Here is a 16,046-nt window from a genome sequence, read left to right as displayed (position 1 = left end):
TCTCCCGCTGAAGAATTGCTTAATAAAAGCCTGACTTAATTCTCCGAACGACCCAATAGAGTTTGGGGGCAAGCGATTATACCACCTTTGAGCCATACCCGACAGGGTTTGAGGAAAGGCCCGACATTTAATAGCATCATTCACGGGCTGCAATAGCAGTGCATTAGAGAATGTCCTAACATGATTAGCGGGATCTCCCGTGCCATCATAAGCTTTGATAGTTGGCATCTTGAACTTCCTTGAGATATGGGCATTCATTATTTCTTCAGTGAAGGGCGGAGTAGGATCATCAGGATCTCCAAGGGGAAGAAGATTGCTTGGATCAGCCCTTGGGACAATAGCCCTTCTCTGTACTGGACCATCCAGGTCTATGACAGGAGGATGATTTCTCTCCCTAGGAGGTACTGGGGGTGTGGTACGCCTCCAAGTTGCGCCTCAGCCTTTGAATCTCAGCCTCGTGAGCCCTGATCCTTTCCTACACTTCTTGGGGATTCGTCCCTTAGGTGCTTTGAGAACATTGGCTTCCATCAGTCATCGGCTCTTTGCCAGCATGTCTCCTTCTTGGGGCTACTTCATCATCCAAAGATTCGGAGTCTCTCTCAGTGTAAGGACCAGAAAATTCCTGATTCTCAGGGATAGGAGCCAAACCTCGTATATATGGGGGCGATCGCCCTCGTGTTTCACTCCGTCCAGCATGTCCACTTCCTCCAACCTCAGGGTAAAGGGGCAGCCCATAAGGGGGGTTAGTGGTCACAACAGTTGAATACTCGTACCCAATGGGTCGAGAATTCACAGGTGTATGTAGTTGTTGGACTTGGGGATTCATACCTTGAATAGCCCGGGGAATCGTCCCTCGTGGCTGAGGTTGAGTTACCCCTATCTGGGCTTCCCCTTGGGTAGGTGCATAAGTTGAATGAGGAGGTATCTCCACGGTTGACGAAATCACCTGGGTTGTCCCCGATGGTGTTCCTTCCTCAAGAGCTCTAATTGTTCTCCGTGTTCTCGCCATGATGGTTGCTGTGCTTTCCCACAGACGGCACTAAATGTTATGGATTAAAAACTAAGATGTATGATTGCGGTATTTATTACTAAGGAACGTGAGCTTCGAGGCTCGATTTGACTGCTCTTGTATTTCGTGACTCAATCTGCCTTAACAAGATGCCTACGTACCTTGCTGATTGCCAAGGATCAAGTCAAAAAATGTAGTTCTGATATGTGGGGTGAGGCCCCTTATATAGATGTTGGGAGTCCTTGAATTGGACTTGGTATAGGAGACTTGGTGGTCAAGTCTCTGAATTAGAATGGACTTTGGAGTCCTAGGAAGTAGGAAGCTAATTCTTTATCCTCTGAGGTTCCTTGGAGGCCAATCTACAAGGATTTATATCCCCACTAGGACTTATCTTAATAGCTATTTTTCTCCCTTATTAATTAATTGCAAAATTAATTAATAATCAGGGTTTTGGGCCTTCTTTGTTCCATCAGGCCTGATCTGGTCCATCAGGCCTGATCAATGTGTTAACCTTTTTGGTCTGAATATCATACATCTTCTTATTGGGCCTTGCAGCCCAATTCATATGTAATTATTGTAATATTAACTATGTAATCAGGATTTATTTATTCCCTATCAATAATTATCCAATTCGGGTATCAAATCAGATCATTTTTGTAGTTACTTAGCGGCTAAGTAGCTAATTTATAGATCCAATATGAACCAATATTCCATAAATATAAATAGCCTATTTTTTATTTCATTTTATTCGTATAATCATAATCGATCAGTAAAAATATAGAATATACTGAGAAACCCCCCTAAAAACACCGTGTTCTTGAATCAAACCCTCGAACGAAGGCGTTATCGAACTCCGATTCGGGCGTGCCATATATCAAATCCAAGCTCTCGAAAAGTACTTTCTGAATCAATCAACCATTTTAGTGCATAAATCAAAATGATTTTCTTATTTATTTTTTTTAATTCGAAATATTTGATAATTAAAATATGATTTTTTGTTCTTGATGTTGTTTGTGTGATTTGATGCTAAAATCATGTAGATCTTTTCTTCCTGGTCATTTTGGTATATTATATGATTAATTTGGAGATCAATAACATATAGAAAATTGAGTTTGATTCTCGAATTCAAAAATTAAGGTTATATAGTATGAATGTTCTTAATTGATTTTTGGGCATTTTTGATTTAAGGGTTATTAGTTGAATTAATTTTTACCATTAAATAGATCGTTGAAAGAGCAATTGATTGATGTAAGTTGGGAGAACAGGGGATTCCAGGAAGGGCCTTGCCGGAGTTTGGAACTCAACGGCGGCGTAAACTTCCGGCCTGATTTCCGGTTTATTCGTGGATCGATTGTACGAATTGATTGCATAAATACGTTACTGGAAGCAAGGGGAACAAACCCCGTTAGTTTGGTAATGTTCTGGGTTGCTACCAGGTGGACGGAAAAGCTCGGGGTCGTCGTTAATGGCGACCGCCGGCGATCGTCGAGAAAGTTGGTAAAATTGCCACTTTGCCCCTCTAGTTTTGTAAACGTTAAAATCGTATTTCTGTTTATTTTATTTTCAGAAAATGATTTAATATTTAAAAATTTCTAAAAATCATTATTTTAATTCTGAAAATTTATTTTTAATTCAAAAATAAATCTGAATTATTTATTTAATTAATTTTACTTAATAATTGATTATTTAATTAGTCAATTAATTTATATATTAATTGATTAATTGATTTAATTAATTATTACTTACTTTTAATTGATTATTTAATTAGATTTAATTATTTCTTTTGATTCAAAAAAATTCTGAAAAATAGTTTCGAACTTTAAAATATTATTTTAAATTATATTCAAGGCTCGATAATTATTATAAAATTATTTTTAAGTTAAATTCGGGTGTTTGAACCCTATTATTTAATTATAAAATGATTCGGAGACACGTTTTAATTCTGAAAAATGTTCAAAAATTCGTAATAAATAGACCGTTCGTCCGTTTAACACGAAATGAACGCGTCTAGACTCAGAAAAATATTTTGTTTCCATTCAAAATACTTTCGAGACATGAAATCTTTCATTTCGAAAGTCTCTTAATTTTGTAAAAGTTCTGAATCGTGTAATTATCATAAAATTGTATTCGATTTTAGTTTTGATCATACCGAGTCGAATATTTTGACAAACTGTGTTATATGAAATATGTGATACATGCCTTATGTGTTTATGTGTTATGTGAATTATGAGTCCACGTGTCTATTAAACTTTATCTGATTAAAGATGATCCATATCTTTTATTATCGGGCGGGTAGATGATAAGGATAAGCGTATATTTTAGACAATTATATATTGTCAGATAATTGAATGATATCTTTTATGATAGATACACATAGTGCGAGGCATTCAAGGCCAGAAAGAGATTGTAAAAGTAAAGCCTAATTACGTGTAATAATGAAACGAGTGAATTCAGAATAGAGATAAACCTGGAATGGTGACTGATAAGAAAGGTCAGGTAGTCTATCACTGGAAATACAAATACATCAGGACTGAGTGATATGGAGGACAGTTAAAGATCAGAGGGTTATCAATTGAGGCAAGTATTCCTAAACTTTCTTCTAAAATACTGCAAATATTTCTTCATTCCTATTCTAAGTTCTAAATAGTTAAATATTTTTATATTTCGCTACAATTACTGTTATTTATGCAAGTACCTCTTTGATATTGTTCCTTGATTATCGATTGATCTCTTGAGAAAATACCCATTATTTCGGGTTATTTGCGAACCCTGAATCGGGATATTTTGAAATCAAAGTGATTTGACATCAAAATACTCTACGGACTGGATGGTTACGATGAGGGCCAGGAATGAGCTGGACCCTAAGGGCCAGAGATGGATGGACCCTTAATCATTAGCTCATAGTGCCTGTGTACCCTATATGTCGGTGGGTCTATACAGTTGGGTATAGATATGCGCTATATCCTGACTGATCAGCAGGTTATAGTGCATGTGTTGGTTTCTAGTGTCCAGTCTAATTTATTGTTGATCTCCATTAACGACATTCCTTTTTGGAAAGTTTATGATTGCAAAAATAAGCAAAGATTTGATTCAAGAAATGAATTAGTGAAACGTTCACTGTTCTTTTACAGAGAAATGTGATTTATGATTAAAGGCCAATAAGGGCCGATATTTTATTCGCTCAACATTTTTAAATAAATAAAGATGTTTTGAAATCATTTAAAGACTGTTTCCAGAAGTTTCTTTGATCTGATACCTGGAAACCAAATATGATACTTGCTGGGCATTTTTGGCACACTCTTGCTTTGTGAATTCTTATTTCTTTCATTATCAAATAAGGAAAAAAATGAATAGCTCTTAATAGACAGCAAAAGTGGAGAGATCCCAGCTGAAGGAATTTGGAGGTGTTAGAGTAAATAATACGAGGAATTTAAGAAAGAGGTAATAATATTGTATTTAGTTATTGTAATTTTAGAAGGTTAGATTCTTGTTTCATACCATAACCTATAAGCGATCTGGAATAATGAGGGGTTATCTGTATATTTATTTTAATATACAAGATTATATTATTTAAAGTTGTTTAGTGACACCCAATCCTCACCCCGGATTTAGGGATGTTACACCAACTCTTACTACCATTGATTTAAATTTGAGTCAATATAAGGGAACTGTAGAGAAGATGAGCACATAAATGTTTCACATTTATACAAGTATGGTTGCTGCTAATGAAGAAGTTAGCAGACTGAAAAAGATAAATGAGAAGCTTGAAAATTAGAAACAAGAAGCTGAATTGTTGTTGGTAGAGCTTGAAGCTGTAAGATAAGAGAATGCATATATGAAGAACAAGCTCAAGTGTGCAAGTGAGATTGAAGCAGTGTTAAGGGAAAAGCTGGAAAAGAATGAAGTCAAGTTAAAGTCCTTCAAGAATGCATCTTAGTTGGTTGGACATACCATGAGAAGAACAAGCCATGTGCAAATATTGCTATTGGTCTTGATTATGATGCCTTGAACAGCAAGAAGAAAGATACATGTGACAAAGGAAAAATAACAAAAATGAAAATGTTCCAGCTATGCTGAAAAAGGTTGTTTCACCTATATTCAAGGCATGTGAAGTTAACTTTCGTGAAGAAGAGTTGATTATAAATTAAGAAATTGCTGATGAAGACAATAAGGAGAAAAATGCAGAAGCAACTCAATCTTCCAAATCTGAAAAGAAGTTCATGGACAACCAAGATTCCAAGACACCTATCAAGGGAACAAAAACTAAAGATACAAGAAAGAAGAAGAAAAATAGAAATGGGAAGATTGGGATAAACAAAAGCAATAATTTTGCTTATGTTGCAGGTACTCCAAGAAAGAAATGTGAGAAATGTGGCTCTGTGAATCAACTAACTCATCTTTGTAAAAAGGTTGTTAGCAAGCCAGTTGAAGGAGCCTGCAAATACAATAAAATAGATGCAAAAGATCTCTATTCCTTCCGTGACAAGTTTGATTGCATCCCTTGCAACTTGAAAGTAATGAAAAGTTGCCACAAGATGAGAGTAGACCTCAAAGAAACAAAAATTGGGTCTACAATAGATTGGGAAAATGCACAATAGTTAATGACTTATATTTTATCTGAAACAACTCATTCTAATTTTGGTAAATCTGTTAATAACAAGAAAGTGCCCAACACTGCTTGGGTTGCTAAACACACTTAAAACTCATTGTGTGCAGGGAAAAATGGAGAAGGTCATATGGATCATAGACAATGGATGTTCCAGACATATGACATGTGATAAGGCCCTGCTATCACAATTTGAAGAGAAAGCTGGCCCCATGGTGACCTTTGGAGACAACAATAATGGATTCACAATGGGATATTGCAAGATTGTTTCTGGAAATATTGTCATTGATGATATAGCATTGGTAGCTGGTCTTGAAGTAAATCTTCTCAGTGTCAGCCTATTTGCAGACAAAGGTTTTAAAGTTTTATTTAATAAAGAAGAATGTATTTTCATTAGCAAGAAAACCAAAGAAGTTGCTCCGAAAGAAGCAAGGAAAGGAAGCTTGTTTGTTACAGACTTGGACTCAACAAATGAGGATGGTATTTGTTACTTCTACACCAAGGCATCTATAGAGCAAAGCAACTTATGGTATAAGAAACTCTCACATCTGAACATCAAGACAATCAATACCTTGGTCAAGAAAGAGTTAGTAAGAGACATGTCAAAACTAGAGTTTGCTCAAACTGATGTTTGTGAAGTTTGTCAGAAAGGAAAAATGAAAAGATCAAGTCACAAGTCAAAAACTGTGAATTCCATAAATGCACCATTGCAACTTATTAACATGGACATGTTTGGACCGGTAAATGTCTTATCAATTTCAAGAAACAAATATGCACTTGTGATGGTGGATGATTTCTCAAGATGCACTTGGGTTGAGTTCATGCACTCTAAATATGAAACTCCACACATCATAATTGAGCACATCAATAAGATAGAGAAATATGCTGAAGATCAAAACCGTGTGAAGAGATTGAGAAGTGATAATGGAACAGAATTCAGAAATGCAACACAGAGTGTATTTTGCAAAAACAAAGGCATTGTTCAAGAATTCTCTGCTGCTAGAACACCTAAACAAAATGGAGTAGTGAAAGAAAGAACAAAACATTAGTTGAAGCTGCAAGAACAATGCTATAAGATGCTAAGTTGCCAACAAGTTTTTGGGAAGAAGCTGTTAACACCGCATGCTATACTCAAAACAGATATCTCATTAACAAGATTCATGTCAAATCACCTTACTCAATCATGTATAATAGAAAGCCTACTGTAAAGCATCTTCATGTGTTTGGAAGCAAGTGTTACATTTTAAAAGACAACTCTGAATATGTGGGAAAATTTGACTCAAATGTTTTTTAAGCAATTTTTTTGGGATATTCATCGGAGAGAACTGCCTACAAGGTCTATATGATTGATCAAAAGAAGATTATGGAGAGCACAAATGTGACTGTTGATGATGAAAAGTGTCCAGACTTGGAATGCCTTGATGATAGTGAAGCTGAAGCCCCTGCATTTGAAAACCTCAACATTGATAGTGATTCTGATGAAGAAGATGAAGTCAATGCACAATAGATGATGAATGAAGAGACTACTGAACAGGAAAATCATGGGAATGGAAGCTCATCTCTAACACCTAAATTTGATAGCTCAAACTCAGGGGGAAAAAAAGAAAAAGGATCTATAAGTCATACCAATGATGAAGAAAATGATGAATGCACAAGTCAACAAACTCACACAAGAAAGTGGGATAGAAGTCAAACTAGAGAAGCAATTATTGGTGATCCAACTGCTGGTGTGAGAACTAGAAGTGCAACTGCTAATGAATGCATACATGCATGCTTTCTGTCTCAAGTAGAGCCTAAAAAAACTGAAGAAACTCTAATGGATCCGGATTGGATATCTTCCATGCAAGAAGAACTGAATCAGTTTGAAAAAAACAAAGTTTGGGAGTTAGTTCCTGCACCAAAGAAAAAAAGTGTAATTGGAACAAAATGGGTGTTCAGGAACAAAATGGGTGTTCAGGAACAAAATGGGTGTTCAGGAACAAGATGGATGAAAATGGTATAGTTACCAGAAACAAGGCAAGGTTGGTTGCAAAAGGCTACTCACAGGAAGAAGGAATTGATTATGATGAAACTTTTGCTCCAGTTGCAAGACTTGAGGCAATAAGGATTTTTCTAGCATTTGCTGCACATTCAAATTTCAAAGTGTATCAAATGGATGTCAAGAGTGCCTTCCTAAATGGTGAGCTAGAAGAAGAAGTTTATGTACAATAGCCACCTGGATTTGAAGATCCAGAATTTCCAGATTTTGTGTACAAGTTACTCAAGGCTCTATATGGACTCAAGAAGGCACCTAGGGCTTGGTATAATACATTGTCAGAATTTTTACTAAAACATGGTTTTCCTATAGGCACTATAGACAAAAAATCTCTTCTACAAAAAGCATGGTGATGATATAATCCTAGTTCAGATCTATGTGGATGATATTATTTTTGATTCTACAAATGAAAAGCTTTGCCAAAGATTCTCTAAGCTTATGCAGAGTGAATATGAAATGAGTATGATGGGGGAATTAAGTTATTTTCTTGGACATCAAGTAAGTCAAAGAAGTGATGGAATCTTTATCAGCCAAACTAAGTATGTCAAATATTTATTAAAAAGTTTGTTCACCTGCATCTAAACTTATGTCTACAGCTAAAAAGTTGGATGAAGATAAAAAGGGCAAAAGTGTAGATATTTTAAACTACAGAGGGATGATTGGATCATTGCTTTACTCAACTGCAAGTAGACCAGACATCATGTTTGCTACATGTTTGTGTGCAAGATTTCAAGCCAATCCAAAAGAATCACATTTGATGGCTGTAAAGAGGATTTTCAGATACTTGAAGGGGACTCCTAACATGGGATTATGGTATCCTAAGGGAACTGGTTTTGAAGCTGTTGGATACACAGATGCAAATTTTGCTGAATGCAGGGTTGATAGAAAGAGCACTAGTGGAAGCTGTCAGTTTCTTGGACAAAGACTTGTATCCTGGTATAGCAAGAAACAACAATTTGTGTCAACTTCTACAACAGAGGTTGAATAAATAGCTGCAGGAAGTTGTTGTGCTTAAGTGCTTTGGATTAGAAATCAGCTAATGGACTATGACCTACTGTTACACAAAATTCCAATTATGTGTCACAATACTAATTTTATACCTATAGTAGCTAATCCAGTTAATCATTCTAGAACAAAGCATATTGATGTAAGGTACCATTTTATTAGAGAACATGCTACAAATGGTACCATAGAGCTTATTTTTGTTCCAAAAGAAAAACAATTAGCTGATAGTTTTACTAAACCTTTGGATGAATCAACTTTCACTAGACTTGTAGGTGAAATTGGAATGCTTAATTCTTCATCCTAAGGAAAGAACTCAGCTAATGTTTTGCAGCAGATTAAACTCTAGTAAATCAAAATTGATGTGATTTAATTGGAAATTAACTGAAATATGAATTATAAATATTTCAGAAATCTCTGCATATTTATCTTTCAAATTTAAAATTTAGCTTGGAATTTTTCAAATTCTAAGCAAACTGCTCAATTGTTAATATATATCCTCAATATGTAAAATTAATATAAGGAAGAATCAAAGTGATCAAAAGTAAATAGAGAACTGAGTTCTTGATAAGTCTAATTGACTTATCGACAAGTCATTTTAAGACTTCTCGAGTGAGTTCTCGATAAGTCAATTTACTGACTTCTCGAGTGACTTATCGATAAGCTTTATTATGACTTATCGATAAGTCATTGTAGAGTTCTCTAGTAGTGTTAACTCACAGAGCTCTCTATAAGTGCAACTTTTAGACTTATCAATAACGCAGAACTGAAATAATGTAATTCAATAAATTATTTTGGTAAAATAATTTTGGCAAATCTGTTCTAATTTCATTTTGAATTTATTCAAATAAAAATTAGAAACAATTCAGTCTATTTTGGACAAACTGGGTATTTATTTGACATCTCGATAAGTTTATTTTTAGTTCCCTACAAGAATAAATTAAATGACTTATCGACATGTATTTCACTTCTTAAAATGACTTCTCGATAGACTAATTCTAAACGTCTATTTTTGAGTTCTCGACAAGTCATTTGCTTTTACTATAAATACTCAAATATCTCGATACATATACATACTTACACCTTCGAGAACTCAAGTGACCTAGCTTTTCAATCCAAAACCGAGTTCTCTCTCGTTTTCACTTCTTTCTCACTAATTTCTTTTACCCACTAAACTTCATACTCATAACAATGGCAACCAACAATATTGTACCCTCATCCCAAAGGAGACTAATTTCCTTACATTCTTACATACAAACCAAGCACCTGAAACTTTCCAATGCTTTGTCAAGTTCTTGTCTGAGACCTACTTTGTAGGGGCTCTTACTTCTATTCCAGTGCTTTACTTGGATGTGTTAGGAGACATTTGGAACAGAGCAATAACAAGGATAATTGTGCATGAGATTCAGGTTGTATCAATTGTAATAAACTGCACAATCAAGGGGCAACAAGTGGAGATCTTTAAAGATGGTGTCAATATAGCATTGGGAATTCCTAGTGACAAACTGGTGGAGGCTCCAAGTCAGGATGAGCTGTATGAATTCATGGAATTCATCAATTATTCTGAGAAGATCAATCTGTCAAGCATGAACAAGAAGCACCCGAGGAGAAAATGGTCCTTCCTCTTTGATTCAGTGATAAGGGCTTTCACTTGCAGGAAGTCAGGATTTGACAATATATCTAGTGTTGTCCAGAAGCCGGTCTACTCAATGGCTCACAACAAATAGATCAATGTAGGACACTACAGACTGGAAGAATTGAGCACCAGGCTCACAATGCCATTGGAGTCAAGAGGTAAGGAGATTTTTCTGCCTAGATTCATTATGTCTACTTTAAACCATAAATTCAATGACATACATATGCTGGAAGGAGTAAATAGGTCATTAATTAGGGAGAAAAAAAATATAGGTCATTAATTGGAAACTGTAAGCAAGTGTCCAAAATTCTATTTGGATCACTTCTTACTAAGAATAAGGTTCCAGCGGGTCGTAAGTTAACACCTTTCATGATTGAAAGATATAAGACCTACCCTTATTCTATGCCAGACATGAGAACTAATGCAAGTCAACCGAGTGCAACAATGGTTCCTGAGCCTGTGGAAGCACAAACACAGGCACACCCACAGGAACCTACCCATGTTGATCCTATTTCTTCAAAACCATTAGCAGCTAGGAAACCAACCACCTCATCTTCTCAAAAGGATGAGGTGAGTAAAAAGAAGAGAAAGGAGATAACTTTAACTGTCATGAATGAGAGTGGTGAGGAACAAACAGAAGCTGAGTCACCATTGCTCAGGAGAACAAAGAAGAGTAAGAAATCTGAGCTGACCACTCAAACCACCTCTATATCCTCCCAAAAGGATGCAATTGTAAAAATGGGGCCTAAATAGACTCTAGAAACATCCTCTCAACAAGGTGTTTCCATTGAAAAGAGCATTCTCCACAATGCACCCTGTAAAGAGTCTACACAGCCAACACTTCATCACATTCAAGTGTATGGTAGAAAAAATAAGGATGGCATACATAGTGAGAGCACATCTATTGAAGCTCCCTCATCCATTCAGGGGGAGCTGCCAACACTCACTTCTTACCAACAACTCGTAATCTCACAAATTTCTTCTTCACATACAACACTTGAATCCATTCCTCAAGTGCAAGCTCAATCAAGTGACTTGGTTCAAGAAACCTTGCTCACCACCCAGACACTACAATCAGATGGTGAGAGGCTATTAGTTGGGGTAGACCTTGATGACACCATCAAAACCATGGGGGATTCATCAGTTTTAACTGAAGACCACATAGATGTTGCAAGTGCATCTTCATATGCAAATCCACCTTCACAGGCTGTTAGGTTTGAGGGTAATACTCCTGAGGAGGAGCTATCTAAATTCTCTCCAATTCAATTGGAGGTTCCTCATGTAGGAACAACTCCCCTCAAAACCCTAGCAGAAATTGTATTAGCAGTTGATACTAGGAGTACAATTGCCAATGATCGTGTCATGAAGGAGGCAAGTATAGCACATTCAGGTGACAGTGTGGTGCAAGACACAAAGGGTTTGAGACTGGTGCATATGACAATAACCCAATCAAATCCCCTCCAATTCAATTGGAGGTTCCCACAACTAGTGTGGAACAATAACTTGTCATAACCACAGTACCTACTGTGAGTCAAACTGTGACTTCTGTCACAGGTGGTTCTGATCCCTCACAACAATCATCAACCTCACAACCTCAACAACCACATCTTGTCTCCAGCTAGCTCCAAGAAGTTGTACCTCAATCAAATCTTGAAGAGTTCAGGGTGGATCAGCATACAGGACTTTCTCAAATTCTCAACAGTTGCTGACATCTAAATGTCTAACCAGGACTATCAAGCCATTATGCTCTTTTATCAAACAAATGTCCAAGAACAACAAGAAAAAATTGTCAATGAAGCTGAATAGGATGGCAATTGTGATGTTTGGCTGAACAAGGACTACAATCTGGAGATGGAGGGTGTTTTAGCTAAGTTCAGGGAAGATTATCTGACAATTTTGGGCAGTAATGCTAAAGCACTGACTCTTAGTGAAGTGAATGATACCATTAATGAGGTTTCCAAGGCTCAACTCAAAGCTTTCCATCTCTTTGGAAAAGCACTAGAACTCAAGATGGTTGGTCATGAAGACAAAATCGAGAAACTGGTAAAAGAAAAGATGGATGATATCATACCATCGCAAGTCAAGATCACTCCTAAATTCCAACATTTTGTTGATCAAATGGCAAGGATGAATCTGACTAATATTGAAAAGGAGGTCAAAAATCTCAAACAATCCTTCATTGCTCTTCATCAAGTGGTCCAGTAGCAGATCACTAATTCAAATGATGCCAAGATCCAGCTGGACCAGCTTCACAAATCAAGATATGAGCCTTCTGCATTACTTATGGATGGAATCAAACAAGCTGTGGAAGCAACTTTTGGTTCCTCAACATCTATCTGCTCTTATCAACCTGCCTCAACCTCTACAAATCTTCAAATTCAAGCACTTCAAGGTCAAGTCAACACTTTGCAAACTTCCAATGACCAACTCACAGCTCAGGTGCATGTTCTTACTATATTGGTGAAGAGTCAATAGGCTGACATTCAAGCCTTGGTGGACTTCCACATGCACCTTCAAATGCAAAATTCTGTTACTTTGGGAGCCATCATGGGACAGCTAAACATTCTAGTTCCTGCACTCCCTGAGTCTGTGAGGCCAGAATTGCCAACTCCCCTCATCATGCCTATCACCAAGACTAAGGGGAGAGAAGCTAGGATTCAACAATCCAAGGATGCTGGCTACTCTAAAGAAGTGATCTCTATAACTCAACATGGTCAAAGCTCTGCAACAGCTCAAATCACTCATGATGTTGGAAAGAAAGACTCTTGAAAGCTGCAGAAAGACCTTGTCAGGATAATGAATTTAATGAACTTCTAAAAGTTTTGAGGATGTCTCTCCACAACAATTATGCTACATACAAGAAAGCTTTGGCCAACAACATAAACTTTCTTAGTGTGGTGCTAGTCAAAGTTGACAACTTTCTAGAAAAGAGAATAGTGGCAAATGTAAATGACAGTGGACTAGACAGATGTCTCCAGGTGTCTCTCTCCAATCTTCAAAAATTGAGAGCATCTGAGATGGATATAATAATTGACAAAGTACACAGAGTCATTCCAGAGGACACTCGGCTGCTAAAGGAACTCAAAAATACTCAGATATCTGCTTTTCCTAGAAGCCTATCTTTATCCAAGCAGGGGGATTGCCTACATATGTCCATAAACCAGAAAGTGCGGACACTTCACAGTTCCTATACACTGTGTGAGGAATAACTTGAGATTGATCATGACCCTTGAAACTGATATAAAGGCCAAAATCAACAAAAAGCTTGAAGATGAGGAATGATCAGGATCTTGGGGAGATATTTGCAAAATGTTGAGACCATGTTTCCCATAACAGACTATAATTTAAAGGAAGACAAGGATGATGATGAGCAGAAGCATGATGAACAAAACCATTCTGGCTCAAATCCATGTCAATCCTCAAGGGCAATTGATAGCAAGGATAAGAAGCAAGAAGAGAAGAAGGATGATTGGTAAGTGGCATTTTATACCACTTAGAACGTCTTATAATGGTTTGAATTGTTGTCTTGAAATCAAGTATTTTTGGTATTTGATGCGTTTTTCTAGTGTTTGTGCATTTCAGGGTATTACTTACATTTGTGGAGGGATTTCATCAAGAATAAGCCTTAGTACGTGCTTGGCATTGCAAGTGGGAAGTTTAGAGCAGAATGCAGCAAAGAACGGGAGCAGAACAGAGCATTTTCTAGTAAGGTACTGGGCGTCCACTCAGACTGGCTGGGCGGCCGCTCAGGAAGCTGGGCGCCCGCTCAGGATTGCTGGGCGGCCGCTCAGGGGCGCGAATTAAAAATCTGATTTTTAGAGTTCTTGTTCTGCTGGACTTCTGACTTCTTAGATGGATGGGTTTTGTGGGGCTTCTATATAAGTAGTTTTAAGAGACGTTTCACGTGTGTTGAATCATGGTATTAATCAAGGAGCAAGGAGATAAGGAAGAAGACCGTTTTAGCACATTGCAACGAAGAGGAAGCTTAATTTCTTGTGATTCTTTTATTCGTTGTAACAGTGGATGCCATATTTCTTTACTTTGAACCTATTTACTCTTGTGACGTACTCTGGTTTAATATAAGTAGTTTTATTAATTATTCTCGTGTGTTATTATCATGTTTTCATATGAACCCATGGTGACGATGAGTTCAATTATGGGCTAAGCGTGATCATGGGGTCATAACGGATTTGCTATGGAATTCTTTAGTTAGTTGTTTAATACCTTAGTGTGTGATGATTGTATGATATCTAGTATTGGTTGTGCTTATTCGTCTTATGTGCGTCGCGAACATATAAGATAGGGTGTTAATCTCTTGTGAAGCGACGATGGATCTTGAGATTTAGAACTTGCCATGTTAGCATAGGTTCATGTATGTGTATGCATGATTAGTGGGTAACTCTAACCGTTTTACTTGCCATGTGTAATCATAAGGAACAACTTGTGCTTAAATCGTTATGTTGTCAAATTCTGTAGACATATAGAGTCTCAACATAATTGATGACTATTCAACTTCTATCTTAATTGTGGGTGCTTGGTAGAATGGTATTAGTACAATGAAAGTTGGCTTTTATCAGTTTAGTGTTGTTCGATTAATATCATCACCGTTACATGCTAAGGGTAATAACAATAACTATTGAAGGAAGTAGTAATGAAGTTATGATCTCATGTGTGTTTAATATTGTTAATTCAAGTGTATGTTAAGTGTTTAATTCTCGTAGTTAATTCTAGTTAATAATTAGTTAATCAATTCTATGTGTTATTGTCTTAACATTGAGAAGTAATCATACATTGGTGAGTAAGTGTTAATTGAGCATAATTAGTCCGAGTCTCTATGGGAATGAACTAGAAAGTATTCTATATTACTTGCGAATGCGTATACTTGCGTATATTATTAGCGCGTGTTTTTTGCCCTAACAAGTTTTTGGCGCCACTGCCGGGGACTCGGCATATTTGTTTAGTTTATGCATTTACCATCAGTGGTCATTAGGACTCATTGATTAAGACATGTTACTTATCGTTTCCGGTTATGTTTCAGGTACTTTAGCGAGCGTTTATGCAAACACGTTCTCGTATTCGCAAGAGGACTTTAGATATGGCTGAGGAGACAGACTCGGTTCTTGATATTCCGGAGAAGATAGATTTTGAAAATTCGGATAAAGAGAGTGAGCAGAAAGAACCAGTAATCATGGGTGATCGTATAGTTCCGGCAGATACAGCTCTTATATACTTTTCTCGGCCAAAAATTGATGACATTCAGTCAAGCATCCTTCATCCGGCTATTCAGGCTAACACTTTTGAAATCAAACCGGGCACTATTCAGATGGTGCAGAATTCTGTTTCTTTCGGAGGTGCTGCAACTGAAGACCCCAACATGCACATCAGGAATTTTGTCGAGATTTGTAGTACTTTCAAATATAATGGTGTGACTGATGAGGCTATCAAGCTGAGGCTTTTCCCATTCTCTCTAAGGGATAAAGCTAAGGACTGGTTACATTCTGAACCAGCTGGGTCCATCACTACTTGGCAAGATCTTGCACATAAGTTTCTGGTAAAGTTCTATCCAATGGCGAAGACTGCAGCTATGAAGAGTGCTCTTACTCAGTTTGCACAGCAACCAACAGAATCTATGTGCGAAGCTTGGGAGCACTACAAGGAGATGTTGAGAAAGTGTCCACATCATGATATGCTAGACTGGATGGTGATCACTGGTTTCTATAATGGTTTGGGGGCCCAATCTCGGCCCATGCTCGATGCA

The sequence above is a fragment of the Apium graveolens genome, chromosome 9, assembly GCF_009905375.1.
Source record: "Apium graveolens cultivar Ventura chromosome 9, ASM990537v1, whole genome shotgun sequence".
Lineage (NCBI taxonomy): Eukaryota > Viridiplantae > Streptophyta > Magnoliopsida > Apiales > Apiaceae > Apium > Apium graveolens.
This window is presented reverse-complemented; position numbering follows the sequence as displayed.